This window comes from Plecotus auritus (assembly GCF_963455305.1).
Source record: "Plecotus auritus genome assembly, chromosome: 5".
Classification (NCBI taxonomy): domain Eukaryota; kingdom Metazoa; phylum Chordata; class Mammalia; order Chiroptera; family Vespertilionidae; genus Plecotus; species Plecotus auritus.
Window position 1 is genome coordinate 35,162,376 of NC_137776.1, and position 27,633 is coordinate 35,190,008.

At 52.7% G+C, this 27,633-nt stretch overlaps 1 protein-coding gene across 1 annotated transcript in view; it reads left to right on the forward strand.

Annotated features, from left to right (window-relative positions):
• Positions 1–27,633, forward strand: part of SH3BP4 (SH3 domain binding protein 4) — a 79,996-nt gene that overhangs the window by 28,970 nt on the left and 23,393 nt on the right. The window contains exon 2 of the mRNA XM_080670383.1: positions 9,070–9,147. The gene's annotated coding sequence lies outside the window, so the exon portion shown is untranslated. The remainder of the gene's footprint in view (positions 1–9,069; positions 9,148–27,633) is intronic.

Sequence of the window (27,633 nt, forward strand, 5' to 3'; positions counted from 1 at the left end):
CCGCTGCTTTGTTTGTGAATTCTTGAAGAATTATGCCGGAATGGAAAAATAGTATTGAAACAACCCCTTTTTACAGCTGGCAAGAAAGATTTTATTTTTAAAAAGCTCTTTAATGAGAAGGAAATCTCACGGAGAGCACCTTTTAGTTAGTGAACTCTGGAAGGAGTGGACGTTAGCCCCGTGGTGAGCTTGGCTCCTGGTCACCCTGCCCCTGGCTAGGCCATCTCCCATCTCTCCCCTAAAGGCTGCAAGTCTTGGGAAACCTCTCTGAATGGCAATCTGGGGGGCCACCCCTGTAGCCCCCCTTGGGGTGCCAGGTTTAGCAAATAAAACTGTAGGACGCCCAGGAACATTTGACCATATGGGGCAGACATACACTAATAAAACTGTTGTGTATCTGAAATTCAAATTCACTGGGTGCCCTGGATTTCTGATTACCAGAGACCCTAATCCCCCCGCACCCCCGGCTATACTTGGATTTTGGTTTCCTGTGGTGCCTGGGCCCTCTCAGGTGAGGAGGAGCATCGCCTGCTCCTATGGGCTGGTGGTACTTGTGGGCAGACCTGTGGCTTCGCTAGGTTTGTTCACTTCTGTGTTTGGACCCGTCATCACGCTGACGCTGGGCGGCTGGTCTTCCTGGCGTGGAGACTGTGGCCATGCAGTCATGGACGTCCTGTGCCTGGTCAGGGCCTGACCTCCTGGTCCATCTGACGCAAGGCCCAGGAGCTGGAGGGCACTGGAGAAATGTAAGGGCATCTTCCTCAGGGAGCGCAAGTGCTCATCAGAGACTTAGCCCCAGGGAACCGGAGGTTGTGAGCTCACCTGTCGGTCGGCCTGCCCAGAAGTGCTGTCCTTTAGTGGGGTGGCAGAGGTGTCACCGACGCCTGGAGTCATGGGGGTGGGAGCTGGGCTTGGAAGGAGGGTACCGAGGCGGCATTTCCTCCCTACAGGAGGAAGTGGGATGTTGTGTGCAGGGTTAGGGTGGGCAGCTGACCTGACCAGAGTGAAGGAAATGGGCAGGAGGGGCTAAGGAGGCTGGAGATGGGATAGGCCAGATTGGGGAGAGCCCTGAAATGGGCAGGTGGCAGGAGGAAGCAGGCAGTTTGTGTTGGTGAGCAGAGAGGGATGCGCTGAAGGGGAGCTTGCAGGGCAGTGGGCTTGGGGGAGAGATGCACCTGGGACCACATGGGAGGCAAACGGATGTGCAGATCACAGGCACCTGGGGACTTTGTTTTATGTTCAGGAACGGGTCTTACTAATGGAGCATCCTACTGTGTGCCCAGTGCAGGCCTGGGAGCTGGGATACAACCGTGAATGAGACAGGTGAGTTCCTCACGATTGCATGGGGGTGCCATGGCCATTTACTGAATGCCTGCTCTGTTCCAGGTAGTCTAGGGGAGCCACCTGCCTTCATAGAGCACTTATTCTAGTGGAAGAGAAAGGAAATAACAAGCGACAGACAAAGAATGTCAGGAGTGATGCGTGAAGCCGGTGAGGGAGTGGGGGAGTGAAAGGTGTGCTGGTTTAAGTGGGGAATGTGTTGGGCTGAATGATGGCCCTCAAAGATATACACACCCTAATCTCTAGGACCTGTGACTATTAATATAATGTAATGATGTATAATTTAAAAAATATTTTTATTTGTTGATTTTTAGAGAGAGAGAGAAACATCAATTTGTTGTTCCACTTATTCATGCATTCATTGGTTGCTTCTTGTATGTGCCCTGACAGGGGATCGAACCTGCAACCTTGGCGTGTCAGGACAATGCTCTAACCAACTGAGCTGCCTGGCTAGGGCCTGACAGGTGTCATTTTAAAAGCCAGGCAAAGGGAGATCTGACTACGAGGAGAAGTCCATGAGATGATGGAGACAGAGATTAGAGTGATGTGCTTTGCAGGTGGAGGGAAGGACCACAGGGCAGGAATCCGGGTGCTGCTAGAAGCTGAAAAAGGCAGGTAGATGGATTCTACCTTTGGAACCTCTAGAAGGAACCAGACCTGCCTATTCCTTGACACTGGTTTCAGAGTTCTGACTCCAGGCTATAGGAGAATAAATTTGTTTTAATTCACCAAGTTGCTGGCATTCTGTTATAGCAGCCACTCTGGGGAAGCAACATGGGGGTTTGGGGATTTGAGGAGGTGACATTTGAGCAGAGCCCCTACATGTAAGTGACTTTGAGGTCGTAACTCGTGGTACTCTCAGGAGGTTAGTGGGCTTCCTGCTGACACTGGGCTGGGCCCGTGGGGCCGGAACTGGGATCCAGGCCCAGTGGAGCATCAGGAATTCCTTGGGAACCATGAGCTCCGATGGCCTCTATCCTGGAAGTGAGCCACAGTGCATTTATATAGTATTTTTAATGTAAAAATGTCAGTTGCGGTATAAATATCCTTTGCTTTTCTCCAGATTTAGTAGAGTGTAAATGTATTTTATTGATGGAACAAAATACTTCCTTGGCTTTCTAAATCGGGCATTTCTAACACGGTAAAATAGCCCACTGGCTTTGGGCGGAACTGACCGAGAACGTGCTTGTTTATATCACCAGCCCTGTGTGTGTCTTGGCCGAAAGGCCCAGCATCTGGTGCCAGATTCATATTGTCCTCTTCTCTGGTCTGGGACCCCCGAGTGCTGAGCCTGAGGCAAGGGGGCTGATTTTGCAGGGGAGATGCCTCCCGAAGCAGGAGTGGAGAACTGGGAGAGTGCGATGGGGAAGGGGGAAAGCAAGGGCCAGGTGGGGGACTGAGCTCATCATGGTCCCCGTGATTGCTGGGGTCCCTCTGAGAATCATCCCTCGGCAGGACGGGAGACTGGGCACTGAGCCCAGGGCTGCCCTGGGCATCGCAGACTGCAGCCACCCTCTTAAAGAGTGTTGGATAGGACAGGGAGGGGCTCACTGCCATACCTGGGTTCCATACATGTGGTCTTCAAGAAGTCCAGGCTTCCCTGTTCCCTGGAGTCACGAGCAAGGCAGACACCGCAGCCCCACCCAGCGAGTTCAGGCAGCAAGTCTGTCTTCATGACTGTCTACCATCCGCGAGGCAGAAGGTGCTCAGATCATCAGAGGAAGTTCCACTGTGTTGGCGGGATGCGGGGAGCTCGGAGACCAACGCAGAGGGAGCTGACTCCTGTGTGTGGCATCCTCTCTTGACACCTGCGTGAGCCCGGTCAGCCAAGCTCCTTCCGGGTCCGACAAGCTCCTTCTCCATCTAGGCGTTCCCTCTCCATCTTGTTCTGTACCCATAGGAGCAGCTTTGTATCGCAGCGTCTTCGTTTCCAGCCTTGTCTTACAGGTAGGCACCTTCTTCTTCTTCCTTCCGTTCCGGAGGGCAGGGCTCAGGGTTTTCGTTATCTTGCCAGTCCCTCTAGTTCACAAGGAGCAGAGCCCGAGGGCGATCTGTGAGATGATGGGTGCCTGCTGGTGCCAGCCTCGTGTCCCCTCCGAGCTGGACGAGCACCAGCCCAGAGTGTGTGCTGCGTTTCTAGCTGCGTGAACCTTTCTGGCCCGCTGACAGTGGCCTGTGCCGAAGGTGAGAATAAGTCAGTATCTGGAGCAGTCACTGGGTGGAGAGGCTGACCAGGGAGGGTCAGCTGGCCCTGGTGGGAAGTGAGAACCTACCTCTCCTCTCCCTTAAATACTTCCTGGACTGCTGTGTTCTGACCGGGTCCGGATTCCAAGCATATTCCCACCTGTGCTCAGGAGCTCGGGGGATCCGGAGGGAAATGCCTTTCCATGCAGCCGTGGTGGCCTTTGCCCAGCCTTGCTGAGCGGCTGGTGTGTGATATGTACTCAGATTCACAAACTGTGAGTTATTTGGTGCTCTTACAAATCAGTGTTCCGCCCTTGACTTCACCGCTGGCCACGTTTTCTAAACTGTGACGGTTACCACGATCCTGACCGTAAGGCAGACGGAAGCCCCGTACCCCTTTTGCAAAGCTGGACAGGGGAGGGGGCTCTTGAGGGCCTCAGTCCGGGATGAGACAGGCGTGGAAGGGAATTGCAGGGGCTGACGTGGGCCGCTCCAGGCTGCGTTTTTCCTTCTCTTGCCCTTTTCACTGTTGCTAGGTGAGAGGTTGCCAGGGTGAAGATTTGACCCCCAGCAAGGAGAATCCAAGAGGTCAGAAGGTTGGCATTCCTCCTCGGGGGCCAGCTCTTCCCGCGAGGACACCCTGAGGAAGGGTTAGCTGGGGACTCTGGAAGAAAGGGACCAGCTGTTGAGCACCACATGTGTGGGATGATGGGAACAGCATCGGATCGTAGCGTCGCCCACCCTCCCAGCGCCGGGGATATGGGTGGTCACACATTCAGTGGCGGAGCCAGGGTTGGAGTCCAGTTCAAAGAGGTTCTGGGCTTCACCACACTAACTTGCCCTAAATGTTCGCAGCTCCTTAGCGTGTGTTGGGGGCTGCTTACTCTGTGTGCGCTCCCCAGACTCACACAGAAACTCCCTGCCTCGGGCCCAAGCAGGACACGCAACTTCTTCCCACTTGAACAGACTTGGAAAGTTTCATAACGTCAGTCATGGAAGAAGGAAAGGAAGAAGGAAGTGCGACATTGGGACCCTGCCCAGCGTTTTAGGCCCGCCCTCGGAGACATCCTGTCTCACCGCCACCTGCCTGGTGTCCTTTGTGGCTTTGTACTTGACCATGGTTCTGTGTATCGGTGCCGGCTTTGCCCACTACATTGGTGTGTGCTCCCAGCTTCCCATTTCTTGATCTCGGTCAGCCATTGAAACCTCGAGCCTTAGTTCTTTCATTTGCCAAAATGTCCATACCACTGTCTTTCAAGGTGTGGTCCAGGGACCAACAGCATCGCCATTGCTTGGAGTGAGTTAGAAATGCAGATTCTCAGGCCTGGCCCTTACCCCTGGGCCTCTGGGGGTGGAGACGAGCCTTCTGTTTTAGTAAGCGCTCCAGGCCAGGAGTCGGATCGCGCCACTGTTGAGCACCACTGCCTTATTTAAGCAGAAGAAGTTTTTCGAGGTTTTTACTATGTATTTGGCACTAAATAGAGGGTCTTTTATGTGTCGAAGAAAAAGGCAGTCTCTGCTCTCAATGTGATCTGCACAGAAGAGACAAAGCTACATTGAGTGGGGGTACTCTCACATGGTATTATGGACTGCCCTGTTTTCCTTTGAGGAAACAGGCCTGGAGTCCAGGTAAGCGATTTAGCAAAGGGCAGTAAGGGCAGAGCTGAGACGGTATGATGCGGGGACATCTCCGAAGTCCTGTGTTTGCAGCCCGCCTCCCACCACCCTGAGTCACGCACACAGTTCCCTGACTTGTGCCATCTCCGCCATTGATTCATGGGAGAAGGTGATGGGTCAGAGCGAAGGTCTGAGGACTCCCCCGGGAAGGTCTCCTTCATCAGCTTCTAATTGGCGATGGTCACGACCCTGGACTTGAACCTCCCGCCCAGGTCTGGCTGAAAAACTCCTAGATTAGCTGGTCAGCGAGTTGGAAAAGCTAGTCAAAGCCTGGAAGAAGAGGTTGTTTTTTTTTTAAATGTGGGAAGCAGGCTAATGGGAGTTTATCTTCCTAACATTGGGGGAAGGTAGTTTCTGAGTGTCGTTGGACAGTAGTGTCTTATGTGAACTAACAAGCATGGTCCTCTGATTTTTAAGTTAAAATCCAGCAACCGCTTAAAGATGCTAGTTAAACCGTCTGAATCCAGAGTTCTAGAGTTTTATTCTTCTTTCCTCCAGTGTTCAATGCGGCCCAGTTTGCTGGCCCCTTTTTAGCGTTGCACCTTGTGGAGTCTTTCTGAACTGTTCCATGTGGGTTGTCGTAGCAGCTGCTCTCACCTCACTTGTGTCCATCATTTATGTAAGTTAAATGCATAAATATTTCTGTGCCCAGGCCCACCAGGTCCAACCAGAAGGAGCACAAGCCCAAAGGAGAAGGAGGAGGAGAAAGCTACCTTCTGGCCACAGGTGTCTGTGGGGGTCCACATAACTGAGAGAGGGCCCAGGTAACACCTAGGGCCTCCCGTCTCCCACACAGGCAAACAGAAACCTCACCCAAGGAGGAAGGATAGTCCGTGAACTTCACCACTGACTGGATAGGTGTCAGGTGCCAGGTAGGAACCCGCAGGTGTGTAAAGTGAATGGACAGACACATAAAGAATCCATTGTGGTGTCTGATTGTTTGTCTCAATAAATCCCTCCCTCTTGTGCTTCATACTCAGTATAGGCGAGAGGAAAGGGTATTTCTTATCTCATCCCCTGTGAAATTTGAAATGTTAAGTAACTGTAGGGAAGGTAAACAAACCAGTTCTGTATTCTGCGTAAGAAAATTTCACCACATGAATAGGGTTAGATGTCAAACACTCACTTGGCTGTGTCATCTCCACCTGCCGAAATACTGTTTCCACGAAGAGCTTCCAAGGTGTTGGTTTGGATAGCATTAACTAGAAAGGCCATCGCCAGTCTGCCCCAGTGTTACTTTCTCGGTTTTCTAAGTGGGTTGTCTTAGAGTTTCTTCCATAAACAGTGAAGAACTTGGGGTCCATGGCGAGGCCAAGAGATCAATGTCTTGAGCATTACGTGCATAAGGACTGATCCTTATCAGGTATGGGGGTGGGGCCCCCAGGACAGGAGCACTTCCCTGTTGACCTTGGAGCCAGCTCTGGACAACAGTTTTGACTTGATGAAGTTTTCCCTTTGGGGCCACCTCTGTCTCCTTTTCTAGCCACACCTCACACCTTCCTGTTGTTTTCTTTCCTTCCCTCTTGCCATCCTTCATGCCATCTGCCAACTAGGCCAGGACTTGGTGTCCAACCATGCACCCATGGGTGCCTGCCCACAGCCCTGTGTGCCCACCGTGGCCAGGCCTTTTGCCCCAGTGCATAAGCAGGGTTGGTAGAGAACCTGGGTGGCACACTTTTTCTGGAAAAGGCCAGACAAAATATTTTCAGCTTTGTGTTCTTGATGCACAAAAGAACTGTGGACAGAAGGTGAACACACGGATGTGGCTGTCTGTGTTCCCCGTAACTTGACTTACAGACACTGCGATTTGAATTTCCTATAATTTTCACATCACGAAATATTCTTATTTTGAGTTTCTCCCCAATTATTAAAAAAAAAAAAATAGAACATTCTTTGTTCATGGGCCTTACAAAGACAGTTGACACATTGGATGGATTTGGCACACAAGCCAAAGTTTGCTTCTAGAATAGATCAAGGATTTAAAGGTTCCACTTCCCCCTCTAGTTCCACTGCTGTGGCGCTTTCGGGCATGGCCGTGGTGGAGGCAGGGAGCAGGGAGGACCACTTCCTGCCTGGAGAGACTCCACCCCTAAAATTAGCAGATGCAGGGTGTGGGGACCCTTTGGCCAAGGGATCCATACACGTCCATCATGGTGGCTTGGAAACTTAAGGAATAGGCTTAGCAGTTTTCCAGTTTTCCCGAAGTTCTCAGGCTGGTGTAGTGACTTTTGAGGAGTCACTCTTAAAAGTCAGAAGAGAAAAAAAAAGAAACATACTCTCCCTCACTGTCGAACAAATTGGAAGCACTGAAGTCTGAGGAAGAGGAAAACACCCATAAATTCACTTCCAAGAGGACCCTCTGTTCGGGTTTTCACTTCCTCTTGTGTGTTTTTAACTTCCTTCTCCCCTTTTAACACGATGAGGTTCCCAACAGCTCTGTCCGGACATAAATCCTCGGACTCCCGCAAGCACTTGGGCGCATAGACTGAGGTTCTCAGAATAATCCGAGTCTTCTTTGGACCTGTGAGCAGTACGGTGAACATGTCCAAAATAAATCGACGTGTGGACAATGGCCCCTTGTTTCCGTGTCTTGAACATCCTGTTCCCACCCCCATTTCTCCATCTCCTTGGGGATCTACTCTCTTGTCCGGTTAGAGTATGTTTTCTCACGTTGTTGCCTTTTCCGTGGAGTTCACTGGCTGGGATAAGCCTGTCCTCTTCGCCTGTGGGATTTCTCTCATTGCTGGACCTTTGGGAGGTCTGTCTCTACCTCGAGATGCACTGTGTCCGTGCGAGATGGTCTTTCCTTCTGGCTGATTTCCTGCCCGCACGCCCGCCCGTCATTCTGTACATCTGGAATTCATTTTACTGCTGAAGCCCCGGGGGGAAATGGTGTCCTGAAAACTAGCCAGCTGTCCCAGCCTCACAGGATAATCCTCGCCTGCTCACGATACTCATTTTAATTGCATGTGAAATATGTATAAGGAGGGGGGCTACTCTGGGCTGTCTATTCTTGGGGGCGGGCACGGTTTGCAGGCTGTGAGGCCTTGATTGAGGGAAGGTGTGCAGAGGGAATCCGCCTCCCCTTTCACAGCCTGGCCAGGTCCAGGGCTCCTCGAAATCCCAGAGCCTCTGTGGCCCGGTCCAGACGTCGGCCTGGATGCAGGGAACTAAGGGGGACTCAGGGTGGTGACCTTCAATCCCGCTCTCTCTGTCATCGTTACACTTGTTTATGGAACCTGCCACAGGCGTGGGCTGTGTACTTAACACGTTAGTGCTCCGCAACGGGACCACCTCCTGGTGACCCCACCACGCGGGGAGGGAGCCCCACTGCTGGCAGGTGATTGGAGTGTGTCTTTAGGGTTCAGCTGATAAGATTCTTCTGCTGAGTGAACACGGCCAGTCTTTGCAGCAGAAGTAACAGCAGGGGAAGGAAGGCACACCAGTGGGGAAAAATAAAAGCCCATGTCTCTGACTGGGCTCGGTCTGTGTGGACACCGTAGGGACCAGCTCTGAGCGGGAGGTGTGGGCAGAGGGGAGCAGGCTGCCCTTCGGTCTCAGCAAAGCCCTTCGAGACCCAAGGAGCTCCAACCTGGGAGGTCCTAGATTCTCAGGAGTTGAGAGCAGGTGAGGGTCTGCCTTCTCTCCCTGGGACAGGGCAGTTCTAGGAAAGGGTCCCACCAGCCATACTCCCAGCAGCTGGCATGGAACGGGCACCTGGGCGCCACCTCGCTGTGTCTACCACTGCCCTGCCTGACCACGTAAATGCAGCTGCTCTAGATTCGGGAGAGTCTTGGAAGGAAAATAGAGATGTGGGTTTGGGGCTGAGAGACTGAATCTTGGTCACGGTTCCCTTTTGTCTTGCAGCATCTCCCTTCCTCTCTGGATGGAAGGCCGGGTCCTGGGACTCCACCTCTGACGCCGGGAGCTGGTGGCCTGTGGCAGGTAAGCAGTAAGCCATGCACACAGGGTATTTGAATGAGCCACTGTCCCTGCACCCACTGTGTGGAGGCAGCTGTGTCCTAGCCAAGGTGCACAGACCCGTGTGGGGAGAGGAGCCCTGCGCACGTGCAGCTCTGGAGGGAGAAGCAGCTTCCGGAAGCTTCCGGCGGCCCTTGGCATTTCAGGGTACTGCTCTGTCTTCACAGGAAGGCCAGACATCACCTGTGGGCCTGGCACCGCAGAGTTCCTAGAACAGCCCCTCATTTCTCTTTACTTTCTGCGACTTCCCCTCTGTTGCCACCGATGGAATGTTCTCGCTCTACCCGGAATGAGACAGCCCAGGTTGGCTGTCCTGTTGTATTTGCACAAAGGAGTTATTCTTATAACGTAAGAGATTATGCTCTCCCAAACAATGGCCAGAGAGCTCCATGTGGCCCTGTGGTTCCGGGTCCCCCCTCCCCCCTCTGAGAATACAATAGCAGAAAATGTTAAAAGGAAGCAGGAGCCAGGTTCATGAGGCAGAGCTGGAGGCAGTTGGCACTCCCAGCAGAAAAGAAAGAGAAACTGCTACCCTTCCCCTGGTAGAATGTTCTGGGGTTTTTTCTTGGCTGCACTTTTTATTCTCTGGGCAATAGAAGGAAACCATCTTTTGTAAAGCCAGTGGGGTGGGATCGTCCAGCTAACGTGCCAAAACAACGACAGAGTCCTTCCTCCCTGGGTGAAGGGATTGGACAGAATCAAATGCACATTTGCATAATCCTGGGCAGTGGCGGAAAGTTGAGAGGGAACAGTCCTGGGAGCTTCCTTTCAGAGTCCTGTTCGAAGACTAAAATCCTCTCCCAGTCAAGCGGACGCCTGAATTATTTCAGGTTTTCCTTTAAGCACACAACCCTCCATTCAGCTGGGGGAGGTGATTTTGCCCCCATATTCTTCTCCCCACTTTTAATCACTGGTCTTTGTTTGCCTTACGGCCTGTGCTTTAGGATAGAAAGAATATTAGGGACAGAAAGAATGTTAGGGACGTCTTCAGGTTACGGCCTGGGGGGCTTTTATTAGTGAAGAATTTGGGAGTATTCTGGGCCCAGGACCTGCCACTGAGGTCCCAGGGACTTAAAATACTTCTGCCCAGGAAGCAGCCTCCAGCAGGCCTGTCCTTATAAGTGCAGCCCCTTGGCCCGAGGCTGCGGGCTGTTTGGGTGGTGGTGAAACCCAGTGAAAGGCATCCACATTCCTCGCATTCTTCTGGCCTGGCATTGGTGAGATTGCTGGGGTTTTTAAAATCAAACACAAGTATGCAGCATGACTTTCTAGATATACTCGAGAGATACCAGTGGGTTATGCAGTATGACCTCCTGTCTCACCCCACATGGTCTCATTGAGGCACAGCTTGTCCAAAGCAGGTCCCCTCTTGGACTGGACAGGAAGAGGTTCATGGGGACCCTGCCTGGGACCCCTTCCTGGCTCCAACAGCTCCCGGGCTGTCATTTATGTGGTTTGCCTTCTCTGGCGCTGAGCCAGACGAACCAGAGCAGCAAGACTTCTGAGAAGAGGAAACAGGAGGGTGAGAATGGGGCCTGGCCGTCTGGAGATGAGCCAGACCGGTGCCCTCTGTCTCTACCTGAGCATAAAGGGCTCCGGGAGCCTGGAGAGGGAGGTTCACCTTTACCCGCCTTGGAGTTGGCAGAGTGGACGGGTGTCTCAGCATGCAAAGAGACCATCCCTTGTTATGGCAAAAAACGTCGTCTTGACACATTTGGCCAACATTGGTGGCTTTTCCTCCCAGAAACATAAATGCCATGCTTTCTCTGTGCTTAATAGTCAAGATCTGATTTGTCTCAAGTTCACTGTGAGATGGAGCTTCCCAGGGTTTCAGTTTCTCTGTCCAGAGTTTTGCTGGTCCCCAGTTTGTGATTGGCATGTAATTCCGCAACGTTGGTTTAGGTGTTCTAGTTCACGTGTCCACGGCTGCTGCTCGGGATGCCGAACCAGGTGAGGGAGCTGGAAGTAGCCGACTCCAGTGCCCTGCACTTTAAGACCAGTATCAGTGACCGATGTAACTGGAAATAACACAACTTGCCCTGAGAGCTATTTGGGGGAGACCCTGGCTCATTCCCACGGCTCTGCGGTTGTCCGTGAAGGTGGGAGCTCCAGCTCAGGACGCTCCAGCTAAGCACCTGCTGGCTGCATGTCGTATCTACTCCAGCCCTGGGATATTGTGCATCCTGCCCATTTTACAGATAACAAATGAGGCTCAGCGAGTTCAAGATCAGAGGATTATTACAATGAGTAGCAAAGTCCAGGCCTAGAGCTCGAGTAGGTGTGCCCCAAGCTACTCCTTTGCTGCCTCCCTTACCTAGCACCTAGGAGGACACATGAGCTATGTGGGCAGTGTCCCCAAGGCCAGCATCGGCCAACAGAAATCAATTCTGAGCCACAAACGTGAGCCACACAGCTAACTTTTAGACTAAAGATAAACATATGAAATTCATTTTTGTTCTCAGAACTGTAAGTTTACTTGAAAATCAAGGATACTTGATTAAGACTTGTCCCCACTCTGAAGGGGTGGCTGGCTGGGCACCCTGTCTGGACCACAGGGAGAACTAACAAACTTTTGCTCTTCTGGGGTTTTCAGACTGGGGACCTCCAAACTTTCCTGATTGTGTGTTTTGTTTTGTTTTGTTTTGTTTATGTGAATTTCACATAATATTTCCAATTAATCATTTTGAGATGTATGATTTGTTGGCATTTAGTGCGTTCACAGTGTTGTATCCACCACCATCGCGTTTTTCATCACCCCAAAAGGACTCCCATAGCCATTCATTACTCCCAGGGCACTCTCCCCTCATTCCTTGGCGTCACTTTTACTCTGGTCTGTATGTGGGAGACATCCCAGCTTTCAGATGTCCTGGGAACTGAGCAGCTAACGCCAGTGTTCTTGGCATGGTGACATCCAGGCCTGCGTGGACTGTGTCACTGGCTAGGTGACCTAGAAGCACCAATCCGGCACCTGCCAAGGTCTGCCTGGGCCCTGCTTGGGGTCAGTTCTGTTGATGTAGCATGTCCAAACCTGTAGAGAAGCTTTATGAAAATCTATTGGAGCCAAACAGAGGACACAGCTGGGAGCAAGATCTCAACAGACTGAGAAAAATGCTTCATTAGAATGTCAGTGTGCAGTTTCTTTTACGCATTTAGAATTAAGGCATTTGGGAGAGAACTTAAGGAAGAGTTCTTGAAGGTGGGAGAAAGCAAGGCCAGATTGGGTTTCAGATTGATGGTTACAGCTTATTTCAAAAGTGAGTTAACCTAGATGCACAGAAACAATGGACAGGGCTGGCTTCCGGCCAGGGTAAACCATTTGGAAGTTATATGCCAGGGGCATGACTACCCACCATGACCTGTCCCGTTAGGAATTTAAGATCAGATCGCCCTTTGGAATCCCTTTGTGGTTCCCAGGTCCGACCTCCCCAAGACCTGAGAGAGGGGAACCCTGCAGCCATGCACGAACCTGAGGCATTACTAGCCCCTTTCCCAACCTTTGCATTAAAAGGCCTCACATGTGGCTGCTTCAGTAAGTAAAGGGCTGCCATTGGATGACTGAGGTCATGAGCCCCGAAGTGAAGCCCAGGGCATGTGAACAGACCAGAAACCTGAGCTGCACCCCCAGCTGCCCCCAGCCACACGCTACACTAAAAATGGCATTTCTGTTCTTAAAAGCCTTGTGTTTTGGGCTCGTCGCTACCCTGCCTTTTCATCCTTGTTAAAGCAGGCTGTGTCATGAAGACAATGAGAAATTTTTAGCATACTTGAGGCTTTGGAGATAAAAGGTGTGAATGAAGAAAGATTCTACCATTGTTTATTTCAAGAGCCTTCCAGTCTCTTACTGAAACCTGCTTAGACTCACAAAGAAATTTTCAGTCTAATCAGAAACCCCAGTTTTCCTGTCTCTGCCTGGAGTTTCCCCCCTTTGTTAGTGCATTATTTAAAGTTGACTGGGCAGGCTGCGATTTAGGAAGGGCAGAGGGAATGCATTTCATCCTTGGGTCAGAAAAAATGCCTCTGCACAGAGCCTAAAGCTTTGGCCTTGCTTTTAAATGAATTTCAGTTATGAGCACATAGGCACACTTTGCATAAATTAATTTCCTGGACCTCAGTTTCCTCATCTGCAGAAACGGAGCTAGTGTCTCAAAAGTTTCTCAAGGATGAAAAGAAATTAGATAGGCATGCAGACTTGCTCCAGAAAGGAAAATGGGAGGGTTACTGGAGAGCTTCAGACCTAGCACAGCAGTCCGGGGAGGACCTGGAATTTGAGAAATGAAGCTGCTCTTCAGGAATTGTGCTTCTCCCTGGTCACCTGGCCACTGCTGCTCACCCAGCATGCACCTGCCCCAGGAATGGCCTGCGGCCCCAGCCACAGCAGCCCTGGATCACTTGTACTTACAGCTCCCAGCTCTCAGAAGAAGAGGGTTGTGCTGGGTCCGCAGGCAATTTGTAAATCTGTGTCCCTTGCTGATTGATTGTGGGGAGGAGACAGGGCCACCTGGGTGTCCAGGCTGGGGGTGTCCCTGCAGGAGGGAGTGATGGTCATTGGTTCTCCCGCTAAGGGAGGAGGTGGCATGCCTCATAACCACCTGGGCTTATTGCAAGCTTTCCATCCCTCCTGCCTCCCTCGCTCCCTCCTTCCCTCTGATTTTCCCATAACCCCATCACTGTGGGCAAGCCATTTAGCTTCTCTGGGACACCCTAGTCTCGTATCATTGTTGAGGGCCCCAGATGGTAGTCCAGTGGCTCCTTTGTGATGTGGTTGAGGGGGCAGCCCTGGCCCTGACAGTTCGGCTCCTGCCATTTCTGAAGCACATTGCCCTCCTGACCTCAGGTTGCCCCAGGGGTCCCAAAGATCCAAAGAGGCATTAACACGACCCACTGGCCAGAGTGAATTACCCGGGGCCCCTCTTGCTTAGCGGTGCACATCTGCCCTCGGGGAGGGCTGGGCAGAAGGAGCATGAGGATCTTCCAGGCGTGCGTGCTCCGATGGTGTTTGCAGGAGGGACGGCACGGCGAGATGCTCCTATCCCTGTGGGGCGGACAGAGGTCCTGGAGTCACACGTGGGTGCACCCAGTACCCCCCTCCACTCGATTCAGGGGTGCGGAGGGACTTGAAAGGCCGCTGAGCCAAGCTGTGCGTTTAGCAGAGGAAGCCGAGTTAAAGAGCTGGTGGCTGTCCGAGGTCACACGGTGTCTTCCTATTACAAGCCACCATCCGCTACCCAGCAGGTCAGGGTCGGCCCACTCTGCCGTCAGCGCCTGGCAGGGTCTGCCTTGCTGTGCCTGTGTGGTGTGCTCCTCGCCTGGTTCCTCTGCACGGGGATACCTTTCCTTCTCCCGCCTCCCCATCCCAGGCCGCCTTGGACTTCGCGCTCAGTAAACACGGCTCAATTCTTTTTCCTCTTTTGTCGTTGCCCATAAATCCTGTTTACACTTAACTGTGCCTACATATGAGCTGGGATGTGTGCTCTCGTTTCTCCTGGTTTGGATGCAGTTAGAAAAGCGCCGGTCTTTGGCCTGGGATGCTCTGTTGGCCTGGGATGTCCTCTGATGGAGAAGTGGTCCGGGCCTTGCCGTTGAACATAATTTTTATCAACAACAGAATAAGTGTGTTTACCCTAGTAGACTCTTAGCAGGGTCCTTTTATTTTATTTATTATTATTATTTTAATCCTCACCTGAGGATATTTTTCCATTGATTTTTAGCAAGAGTGGAAGAGAGAAGGAAAGACAGAGAGAAATAACGATGTGAGAGAAACACATCAATTGGTTGCCTCCTGCATGAGCCCCAACCAGGACCTGGGCTGGGGAGGAGCCTGCAACCAAGGTATGTGCCCTTGACCAGAATCGAACCCGGGATCCTTCAGTCTGCAGGCTGGGCCAAACCGGCTAGGGCTGGCAGGGTTCTTTGAGAGGGTCTGCAGCACAACTTTACAGGTGAGGGTGGTTTTCTCAAGACAAAACCCGTAGGTCTTACCAGGTTCCTCAGTGGATTTGTTCACAGGCCCTGACTGGGAGGAAGGCCTAGACCTGCGTGGGGATAAGGTGACCTGGACATAAGCGAACCTGGTGGCTCTGAGACTGGCTGAACATCTCCCCGAGGCTGGAGTGCTCAGCTTAAACCAAGGTTGACCTGGACAGAAACCTCTTTATTTCCTTTATCTATACAATAATTCTGTTTTTTGTTAAGTCCAAATAACATTTGCTCATTTACAGAGTGGGGAAGACCTAGCTTATGAAAGTTTCCTTTGGATTTGTATTGAACTTGGACCTACTCTGAATGAGCCCTGAAAATCAAAGGTGCTCGCCAGGTGGTTCATAGAAACCGAGGGTCCAGGGCACCAGGCAGCTCCAGGTGACTAGCAGGCCGTCTGTGGGTAGGTGACTGGAAAGAGGGGTCCTTGTGAATTGTGCGGGCTGCACGGTGTCAAGTCTCGATGTGGCATTGGAGGAGGAATTAATGAATGGGCTCTCCAAGAGGAGGGCGGGGTCTTGAATGAATGGTGCACGAGCTTCTTGGGCCGTGGATTTGACAAAGAGGAAGCTTCCGGGAGAGAAATGTCACCTGCAGTGTTGGCCGAGCCCCTCTGTAACTGTGCGTTCTTTTGACATTTTGCACAGCGGTTTACAGTGTGTAACGCTCTTAGGTTTGTTCTTGATTTTCTTAGGGAGTGGTGGGTCCAGCCAGATCTTAGTTAGTACTTCGTTTTACAGACGGGAGAGCTTGTGCCTCAGAGAAACTCAACGGTGATTAACTGAGGTCAGACGGGACCTCAGCACCCTCACACGGGCTCCCCAGAGCCAAAGGCCTGAGGGGGGATGATGGGAGGCTAAGCAGGGTTCTAGAACTCTCCATCATGGAAGGAGTCACGGGCAGCTGAGCACCAGGTTTCTGTTGCGCTCAGATCTTTACTTTCAAAAGGACTCGATGTAACTTGAGAACCGGCCTCCATCTGACTGGGCATCAAACATTTGTCAGGAGGCAGTTTGCCTGTAAGTCCAGGATATTGTCCACGTTGGGAACGCTGTGTTTTTGTGGAAAGTCTTCAGGGTACCACACATGGGTGGGCTTCTGAATGAACCTGAGCATGCCTGTGGGAGGCACCCACGGTAAGGTCCTGAGGGGACAGGGTGTGTGCCCCTGTGGCAGGAACCAGGGTGGCCCTGCCCTGGCTGTCCTTCCGTGAGGCTGGTCCAAGAGCAACCTGGGGCTGGGGCCCCATGACCAACCATGGTTTGGCCCTCAAACACTGGACTCTAGGGTGGGCCTAGATCCTGCAGATCCAGTTTATCAATGGGATCTGAGAAAAGCAGATCCTTTGGTGATGCAAATAGAGCATCCTGGCTGCACTGATGGCAGGGGAGGGGGGTCGGGGGGGCAGTTGTTGCTGAGAACAAAATGAGGGTCCTCAGTTGGGTGATGACAAGAAGACCCTCTTTCCTTGGGGATCCTTTTTCTTTTTTCTCCCACTTCTCCTGTGTGTTTCTGGTGGGGTGTGGCCTGGACTTCTGTATCTCTGCTCACCGACCCTTGCTGTGCCTTACTGTACTTATCTGCAGAATGGGAGCGAGAAGCTGTGGTTCCATGAGTGTGGCACCTGCGCAGCTGCGCTGTTGTGTTGTGGGGAAGTGAATCAGGGGTGATGGGGCTGACCCCATAGGGATGGTGACCAGGGGCTAGAGGCTGGAAGCATTGACTGTGCCTCCAAATGGCTCCAGGCCCAGGCCCACCCCCGTCCTTCCCTCACCTTGATTTGGGTGTCCCAGGCTGTTTGCATTTGTGCTTAAGTGAGTTTGAGTTGAGCTTTTAGGGTCTTAAAAAACCACTCATGGTGGCCCGCACCTGTCTTTATCCAGGCGCATTGCTCCAGGGGGCCAAGGTGGCCTGCACCTGTCTCTATCCAGGTGAATTGCACCAGGGGCCACAGTGCCTGAGGTCTCGGTCAGCACCTCTGACCACCCACTGCATCCTGGCCGTGGCTGGGGTACCGTCTGCCTTTTATGGTTTCTTCCCCTTACTGAACCAGCTCCCCTGCTGACTACATGTGGGCTTCCTTCTCTGACCTGATTATAACGATAATATGCCTCTGCGCATATAGTTTTTAAATAAAGCTATCTTTTCAGACAGTGCACATGCACGGCATTTTAGCCCCAGGTAGGTTCCGCTGGATGCAGCCTAACTTAGGATATCACCTGTGACCTTGCTTCTTTATAAAGATTCTTTTTAAAAATTTTTTTTATTGAACATAAAGTTAACCATTTTAAAGTGTCACAATTAATGGGATTTAGTATATTCACAAAGTTGTGCAGCCACGCCCTCCACCTACTTCCAAAAGGAGACCTGTGAGCAGTCGGTGTCCCTGCCTGCCCCACCCTCTGGCAAACACTCACCTGCTTCTGTCTCTATGGATTTGCCTGTTGCAGAGCCTTCTTGTAAATGGAGTCATACAATACGTGACTTCTGTGATTTTCTTCTTCTACTAATCATGTTTCCAGGCTTCATCCATGTTGCAGTGTGGGTCAGAATTTCCTTCCTTTTTATGGTAACATCCTGCCATGACCGCCTTTTGTTGGTCTCCTGACCCATCAGTGGGCTGGTTCCACCTTCTGGCTCTTGTGAATAGTGTGGCTAGGATTCGTTGTGTTTTGGGGTCCTACTTTAATTCTAAGGGCTGTTGGAGAGACCCCTAGCTTTTTATCTCTCCCCCCTCCCCGCCCATGCCTGTCCCCAGTGTTTTCAAACCCCCAGAAGCCAGTGTTGACCTGGTGTTGCCATCCCCCTTGGTGTGGACCAGCTTGGGTCACTGTCGCGCAGAGGCCAGCTTGCTGTTGTCTCTGTGGATTCATTCGGCTGCATGTTGACACAGCAATGCCAGGAACAGTGAGTCACCTGCGGGAAGTGCTGCTCACTGAGGGGTGTCCACAGCAGACCTGGCCAGGTGTTTCTCCAGGTGTGGCCCCTCGGTCACCTGCATCAGGATCACACGGGAGGCTTGTTTTGAGAAAACAGGCTCTGGGCCTCCTCTGTGCTGGCTGCTGTAGGTCTGTCCCTGTGTCCCTCACCTGCTGTGGGTAGAGCTGAATGACTGTAGCAGGTGGGGCTCCCTTGCCTCCTGATAGGATCGGCCAGGGAGGGAGAGAACAGGCTGGCTCTGCTCTCCCTGCAGGGGAGCCTGGAACTCTCCATTGCCCCTGACTGAGGGTCCCTGTCTCCCCAGGCTCCGGTCGCCACTGCCCCCTTCCCTTCACTCCTGCTGCCCTGCACCCCATCCACACCTCTGTAAACTGCCCCTTTATTAAGCTCTTATAAAATGATGCTAATCTGAGGGCATGGTCCCGTTCCTGTTGTGACTCTGAGTGACAGCTCAACCTGTCCCTACCCAGTGAACATGCCACTGCAGGGCCAGGAACCTGCACCCCACAGGCCCCGAGCTCTGCTGAGCTGGGGGACCACCAGCCAGTGGGTCCCTGACATTCTCTGCTTCCTTGTGTCCAGAACCTGGGCCCACCACTCTTGTCCTGCCTCTGCCTTTTGGAGCATCTGTCAGAGCAAGAAACGTTTACTGAACCTTCCTGGCTCTGGGTTCTGCAGCTTTAACACACATCTTACAGGCAAGACTTGGGGGTGGCAAGGGAGAGGAGAGACAGAGCCTGTTGGCTTTGGAAGGGCGACTCACCCTGGAGCCCCTTGGAGCCCAGCCACTTAGCTGCCTTCCAGGGCTAGGAATCCCATGGCTGTGTCCCCTGCCTCTGTCCCTGAGAGTTGGGGGAGGGGTGCCGAGTGCCCACCAAGTCCCTGCAGCTGCTCACACCTAGGCCTCTGGCTCCAGCCTCTAATCCTGTCCTGGGCTGCGGGCGTGGAGGAAATCTGAGAAAGCTGCCCCTGCAGGCTCAGAGGGCTGGCCCGGCTCCTCCCACTGAGGGCTGGACAGGGAAGCACAGCAGGTGGCACGGGAGCCCAGCCTGGTGTCCCTGTCTCTTCTGCTTTGTTCCAGTAGGGCCTTCCTTCTTCTTTCTTTCCTTCCCCCACTTCCTTCCTTTTTTCTTTCCTTTCTCCTTCCTTCCTTCCTTCCTTCCTTCCTTCCTTCCTTCCTTTCTCCTTCCTTCCTTCCTTCCTTCCTTTCTCCTTCCTTCCTTCCTTTTTTCCTTCCTTCCTTCCTTCCTTCCTTCCTTCCTTCCTTTCTCCTTCCTTCCTTCCTTCCTTTTTTCCTTCCTTCCTTCCTTCCTTCCTTCCTTCCTTCCTTCCTTCCTTCTGTTTTTCCTTCCTTCCCTCCTCCTTTTGGGATGGATCTGTTCATATTCAGAAAATCTCAGGAGGGCCACTTGCTGTCTTCGAGGTATTATACCTGAATTCATGGGTCTTAGTAAAAATGGATCAGTCAGAAATCGGTGGAGTCACATGTTTATGGGAAATGTATTCCCTTTTCGTTGTGGTAGATTTTTAACTGTTACAAAAACATTCCAGAAAGGGAAGCCAGTGGGTGAGGGCAGCCAGGACTGCAGGGTGCTCCCAGCCACACACCCCGGCTGCGGGCCACCTCACTCCACACTGTCACTAGGGCTGTTGGCCTGGGTTCCTGTGGACCAGCATCCAGGCAGGGTGTGAGCCGCCCAGGATGGGAGGCTGGTCTGCGCTGCAGGCTTTTGTAGGTGAGGTTTTATTGGACCCCAGCTGTGCCTCTCACCTGCTGTGGCTGGGTTTGCCTTTCAAAGGCGGAGCCGACTGGTTCCAGTAGAGGCCAAATGGCCCACACAGCCCAAAATAGTCACCGTCTGTCCCTTTGGCGTCAGCAGGGGACGTCTGGCATGTCTGGAGACATTTTGGTCATTAGGACTGGGGTTGGGGGTGCTGCTGGCAGCTGGCAGATTGAGGCTGGGGTACACAGAATGGCCCCCACAGAAAGATGATCAGTCCCCGAATGTCAACAGTGCCAAGGTTCCGACATGCTGCTTGCTATCTGGGAAGTTTGCTGTTTCAGCTGGAGAACTAACTGGTGAGGGGAAAGGAGGCATCGAGGATGAGTGGTCTGGGCGGTGCCCTATGCTAGGATGGGGATGTGGGAGTTTGGGCAGGCTGGGTGGGGGGTGAGGCCGGGTCTGGGGGCCATGCCTGGGGTCAGATGTTGTGTGCATGGTGCTGGGGAGACAGCACTGCCCCTAGAGACCTGGGCTTGGGCATTGCAGAGACTAGGCAGCCTGTAGCTCCGTTCCCTAGGGTGCCCCGACTGTGGCCCGGCCCCTAGGAGAATGTCTCAAGTGAGGAGCAGAAAAGCAAGGACGGACTCTGGGGACACTGGACTCTCGAGGCAGGCCGAGGACAAGAGATCTCTGAAGGAAGGCGGGAAGGACCAGCCATGGGGGTGCAGCAGAGACACCCACAGAGCAGTCAGTGGTTGGAAAGCTGCCAGGTAAGACCCACACAGGAACTCCTCCTTAGGTTGTGTGGCTGAACAGCATGTCTTCCAGGGGAGCTGGGGTCAGGGCCTAGCCGGAGGAAGACGGCCCACAGGAGGATGCTTAGGAGCTGAAGGGAAGGAGCCCAGCTTCCAGCCTCCTCCCGAGCCCCCTTCTGGGGAGCCAGCCCGCCCTGCAGGGAAGGAGGCCCCAGCTCAGGCGGCTGACTTCTAGGCCAAGACTGTGGTGATAGACAGCGCAGCCTTCCTGCGGAGGAGGGGCCTGAGACCAGGTGTCACTAACAGTGGGCGGGACATCTGGTGTGAGCCATGGCAACGTGAAGCCGAGGACAAAAAGCATTCCAGGTGGCGCCCCTCTCTTACTTGTGGGTAATTCTTTTTTCCTGGTTCTCATTCTCTGAATAAATAATCGTGCTCAGGCACTTTGTGGTTGGAGGTGGAAGCAAAGGCTCTCCCAATTGTCCTGGGTTCTGGCTGTGCCCCCTGGCTCCAGGTCACACTGGCTCCCTGTCACGTGCATCTCCTGGCGTCACTGGCAGAAGGGAAACACACCGAATTATCAGGAGGCTGCACTCCCTGTCCTGTGGGAAACCTGGCGTTTCGGTTCAAGTCCATCTTATCTCTGCCTGGTACAGACTTGTAGCAGAAGGGTGATTCACCCAGGGTTTGCTAATTTATGCGATGGTTTAAAAAAACAGTGAGGCAAATGTTCTGAGGGCCCTGTCAGCTCTCCCACAGGGTCACTACCTTAGGGGTCCCCCAGGTCCTGGTCTCCAGGCGCCGCTGGGCTGACGTTTGCCCAGCCAGACAGGTGGAGGGACAACTCGTGTCCTCGGAGTTGTCTAGATAGGAGCTGATCCATCTGGTCCTGGAGCTGGGCTCCGGCTATAGGCCCTGGAGCCACTCGGCCTTGCCACTCAGCAGCTGGGAGCCTTGGACAAGTTACCTGCTTCTCTCGCACCTCAGTGTGTAAAATGGAGTTAATGATTGTGTCTGTCTCACAGGGTGGCTGTGACAGTGAAATTCATGAGCACATGGAAAGCACTTAGGATAGTGCCTGGTGCACTCGGGGTCCAACAGGTATAGATGTAGAGCCTCCCCTGAGTCCAGTGTGACCTCATCTTAACTTGATCACATCTGCAAAGATCCTGCTTCCAAATAAGGTCAAATTCGCAGGCATTGCGTCATTGGGGTACCACTCACCTGACAACAGCGGTGTGCTTGCTGTGTTGCCTGTGGGAGGGTTTCTGTTGTCGTTCCTGTCTGTGTCTCCATTTCTGTGAGCTGCAAGGAGCAGGAATGGTCTTGTTTTCCTTTGTGTTCTTCAGCAGCTAACTGAGCTTGGCAAGCGCTCAGTACCTATGTCGTTAATGACTTCAATTAAGGAAGATGCCACTTCTGATCACCTGCCCTAGACGGGCAGGAGGAAGCTGCGAACATAAGAAGTCCTGCTTTGGAGAAGCAGCCTCATTCACATACAGTGAGATCGGAGCTGCTCCGAGCCCTTCCTTGGTTTAACACTACTTATTGAGTGATTGTCTCTGTGTGCCAGGCACTGCAGGGGACGCCGGGGATGCTGAAAGACTGAAGTCCTTGCTGACCCGAAGCGTATGGCCTGGCTGGAGAGACAACGCTAAGTAAGCAGTCACAGTCCAGTCGTTAGGTCTTGTTGTGGGGACCTTGGGGCACCAGGGCTGTCGACCACAGACATGGTGCTGATTCAAAGGGGACCTTAGTGGTGTCAGGATGGACATCCGTGGACACTGGCAGCTTCCCCTCTGCCTGGGCATGGGGTCACAGGCATCGGCAGCTGCTGAGAGCACCTGGGGGAGCAGGCGGGGATAGAGGCTCCTGGGCCTCTGGGGATGGGTGCGTCTGAGGTCCCCCATGTCATAGTGTAGTTCAGTGATTGACGGCCTCAGCCAGTGGCTCAGGGTCCTCACCAGACAGGCGGCAGCTCATCGGAAGAGGCTCTGTTTGTGCCGGTTGAATAGGGGAATCCCTGAACGTCTTTTAATGGGAGCTGAGGTGGAGTTCCCTGCCAGGTTTCCCCTTGTTATTGTTCTCTCCTGTGTGACTGTGACTGTGTCTGTGTGTGTATGACTGTGTATGTCTGTATGTGTCTGTCTGTGTGTATCTTACACAAAGAAAGCTCCACAATGTATTTGCACCTCCTGTTTCTAAGTGGGGCATGTGACCAACTCCACTAGAAGAGTGTTCTTTTACAACCAGTGGTCCGTGTGCTGCTGGCCTGGCCTCGTCCCAAGCCACGCTCAGGTTTTCTTCCCCTGCCCAGCTGGCCCGGCCGAGGTGCCACGGGTTGCTCTGCACAGGGTTCTCCGGGCCTCTCCTGATAACGGCGAGGTTTCCAGGTGCCGGCTGTGTACCCAGGTGGTCTAGTTGGTAAATCGTCCAGGAGAGACCTCAGTTAGGCTCGTGCAGTGAGGCCTTTCTGCATGCAGCAGTGACCACACCAGGACCTGAGCTCCAAGGCCTTCCAGGCCATGCATGGGCTCCGGGGATCCCTCCAAGGCCTTCACTCGGGACGAAGTTGCCCATTGGTGAGCAGAGCTCACATACTCAGTCCGCGCCGATGGAGGACTCGCCACTTCGAGAGTCCTGCGTGTGCTTGGTGCGCGGCTACAGAAGAACTTGGCCTGTAGAGTTAGGGTGGTGGGTGTGCTGATTCAGGAGCTCCTGTCACATCCAGAAAGTGCTGCTGCCCTTTTCATGGTTTTGTGGTGGGGGTTGGGGTCAGGGGTCAGTGACAGCACAGCAGTGGGGGGAGTTGGTGGAGGATGGACGGGTTTGGCCAGGCGTGGCGGGGCAGAGAGAACCCTCAGGCCAGGGGAGCAGCAGGCCTGGCCTAGTGTGCTGAGTCTGGGTTTCTGATGGGAGGTTAGGTCGGTGCCGCAGCAGCGAACATAAGGACTATTGCAGTTGGGGGTTGGGTGGGAGACAGTGGGAATGATGAAGCAGATGGCAGTTTGGCTGCTGAATGAGTGGATTTTCTTTTTTGCAAGGAATGAGAATATGCAGATAGTGGTGGGTTTAGATGGCCTTGGAGAAGGGCCAAGGCCTCACAGAGAGAGTTTGGTTGGGTCTAGGGGAGGTCAGGTGGGGGGATGTCTTGGACCACCGTCTACGCTGAGGCTAGGGGACCTGGGTTCTAAATGGGGTGGTAGATTCTCGGTGGGTGGTTGAGTGGGCCCAGCCTGCACGGTAATCCTCTGTCCTGTCTTTGAATGAGAGATATGCAAGAACTTTTTAAAAGTAAAAGTATTGCTTAAAGACTTCCCCAGATGGTTACATCAGACCCAGGTTGAGAAGCTGTTCCTTGGCAGCCCTTTGGGGCATGGGCGTGCGGGTGTGGCTGGGAGGTGGAGACTGACCCGGCCCTGACGGGAAATGGGAGGGAAAGGAGCCAGGGAGTCCAGCGGCACTCCAGCCAGCGGCTCAGGTTTAAAGGGCGAATAACAACACAGGTAATGGCCCTCACCAGGACAGTGGTCCTCCGCAGGAGCCATTCTGCCCCCGGGGGACACTTGGCAATGGCTGGGGACAGCTTGGGTTATCTGGGAACAGAGATGCCCCTGCCTTCTAGTGGGCAGAGGCCAGGGGTGCTGCCCAACGCCCTTCAGTGCACAGGGCGGCCCCCACCAAAAACGATCCCCTCCAGGATGTTCGTGGTGCCGATGCTGGGAACCCCTGACCTGGGAGCTGGTGCTGGTGCTTCACTGAGCACAGGGCGTGTGGTAGTGGGTTCTGTCCACACACTTTGAAGAGGTAGATAGTATTGTTGTCCCCATTTGATAGGTGAGGACATGGAGGCGCCGCGCAGGTGAATAACTTGCCCATCTGAGGAGCTTCAAACTTGGAGCAAAGTGACACTGTTGACGGAAGAGGAGGGCATCTAAGCCAGAAGGTGGTGTCTTTGGTTCTGAATGAATGTGGACTCCTCCAAGCAGGAGTGCAGAGCATGTGTGGTTGGTAGGGGCCTCGGTTCGTTTGAGTCTGGCACACGGCTGTTTGGGGACACCCGTGCTGTGCCCATGCGTCCTCATTCTGCAAGTAAGACGGTAAAGAGGCGTGATCATGACATGCGCACGGTGTGCTCACCTGATCTGGCTGCTTATACTTCCTCCTGGTTCAGGTGGCATAAACAGAGGCTCAGAGAGGTTAAGTAACGTGTCCGAGAGCACGCAGCTGGCCTTTGCGCTCAGATCTGACTCCAAAACCCCATGTCTCCTTCTTTGTGCTGTGTCATCTGCCCAGGTCAGTCCCCACTGCAGCCTGAGGAGGAGGAAGAAGATGGTGATATGTTAATAATTTACCGAGCATCAGATGAGGACGCTGAGGGCCATGCCAGAAGACCAGGCAGGGAGTCGGAGCAGAGCTGGCCCTCCCGTGTCTCGGCAGGGGGACTGGAGGCTGGATGCTGAGCATGCAGACCGGCAGTGTCTTCGTCTTTGTCAGTGCGGGGATGAAATGACCCGCTTAGCTCCCAGGCTGCTGAGGGGGTCGGCCTGCTGGGGAGAGGACAGCACCTGTCTACTCACAGGAACATCCTGTGTTCCCCACACAGCCTTTTCTTCCCTGGTCTTTTCCCAGAAGTATTGTCCCAGAATCCCCGAGGGTGAGATTCAGTTTGTGCCAGAAGAGACTTTAAAGCCCTAAAAGCCAAGGAACGGGCTGCCTGCCCCCTCTGTCTGCCCTCCCGGCCTGAGCTCTCCCAAGTGCCCAGGCCGAGGCAGTTAGTCCCATCGCATCCTCGCTGCCGTCAAGCGGGAACCTGGTGTCTGGGGCTCTACTCCGTCTCTGAGTCTGTGCGGAACCCCAGTTTTACCTGGTTGCCACGAAGAAATGCCTTTGCAAGGCTCTGAGGTGACCTGTGCAGAGTGCTTTGGATGCAGAGTTGCCCGTTGCCTGCCAGCATCCCACTCATCCTTCAGGAATGTGGCGAGCAGAGATTAGGAAAGAATGTTCCAGAAGTATGGAAGCAAGATCCCACTTTACTATAGAGGCCTGACCCTCTGTTTCATTTGCTGCTTGGAGTTCTGGTTGTATTAGATGTGACAGAAAAGAGAGCTGGGAACAGGTGTAACAGCAGGCAGGAGGCCACACCTGCGGAGAGGAGGCGGGTGAGGTTCTGAGAAGACAAGCTTGCGTCCAGACCTCTCCGTTCCCGTGTCTGACGGGAGGGTGAGACGGGGGCTGTCACAACAAAGTACCACAAACTGGGTTGCTTAAAACAACAGGCGTTCATCCTCACCGTTCTGGGGCTGAAAGTCCAAGATCAAGGTGGGATGTACTGTGCGGTGGGTGGCATTGATGGGTCTTCGGGAACTGCCTGATGTGAGGGCAGCGAACGGAAGCTCCCAAAGCCTGACTTGCTCTCTGTCCCTTTACAGAAAGCGCTTGCCCACCTGCTCTCCCGCACGCTTACATAAACAGACCCACTGTTTTTCTGGAAGAAAAAAGAATAGTATAAGGGTGTCCCTTCTTACCAATGCCACATCACCAAAATCCTAGTGGGGTTATTTTTTTTTAAGGAAGGAAGAGGTGGGAAGACATTTTATTAAATTATCCTGAAGTTCCTCTGGAAGGAAAAAAGTAAATGATAGGAGACTTTGAACAGAATGTGCCATAGAAACTAGTCCTTCCACAGAGCCAAACAGGCACAGACCACTATAGTTAAATAAGGCTGGTGTTCTAAAAATAGCCAACAAACGGCACCAAGAGGCCCCATCCAAACCCTGGTGTCCGTACACATTTCCAGTGTGGGTAGATGACATCGCGTCACTCAGGGGGGGACAGCTTGTCAGGAATGATGTGGGAGCCATTGCTCTGCTCTTTGCTAATTAATTTTGTGAAGTTCCTCACTGAACAGCAACATAAATTCTTGGTACATTAACCTCAGTGCACAAGCCACTTTTTTAAATAAAGGAAAACAGATGTAACTGTCCATCAAATTTTGCATTAGCGGAGTCCCCTCTGCACTTGACAGCGAAGTCACAAAGGAAAGGTTGATACGGTTGCATAATTAAGACTTTATCAGGTTAGCAAATGGATTAGCGTGGAGAATTGGCAGCTGATAAGGTTGAATTTCAGAGTGTCACTGAGCAAAGGATCCAAAAGGATAGTCACAAAGCAGGGAATAAGAAGGGTAGATATTTGAAAAAATTGCTGGTTAATGGTCAAAGGAATGTGAATTTAGACTTTGATAACCTGTTTCCCACAAGTGGACTGTAAAGGAAGGGTGGGAAGTGGACCCACTGCTGTTGAGAGTAGAAATTGCTACAACGTTCTGGAAAGGTGTTTGTCCATGCTTCTTGCTCTGCTCGGTAGTCCTGAGAATAGTCCAGATTGCTGGGGAAGATGGGTGTAAAGATGGTCACCGCCCTGCCACGCAGAGCAGCCAACATTTGGAAGCTGCTGGGAGAAGCAGGGTTGGGGTGCTCTCCCCTTGCAGAACTGAAAATCAGGCCCAGGTGGCCTGGTCACATTTCTGTCCCTCCTCAAGTCTCCTTTCGCCCAGTAACAATTCTGCATTAGACTGTACATGGAAGCTGCCTCCCCACTCAGGCTTGTGTGACTCCCGTGTTTTAATCTGAGTCTCACAAACGAACCTTGGGGAAAACCCCTTTCAATAAAAACCAAACAAGCCTCAGTTTCTTCGTCTATAAAATGGGTGGACCCGCTATTTTACAGAAACTGAGATCTGTGTTTCTCAGAGTGGCATCTAAGCTGAACTGTTAAAAAAAAGTTTGAGTTACTATATGTGTACTAGAAAAGACGTCAGTCTTTCTAGCCAACGGAGTAGCTTTCTCCTTAAAGTGGTGGAAAGCTGCCTTCAAAATAGCTGCCTTGAATAAACTTAAGTTGGCTGAAAAGGAAATGATAAACAATATTTTATTTATTTATTTTTTTGAAGGACCACAGGGTATCAGTGACTAAAGTTTGGAAACCACAAATCCTTCGAGGGCTGATGCTTTGCAGCCTTGGTGAATGTGGCAGGCGGGCCAGCAATCCGG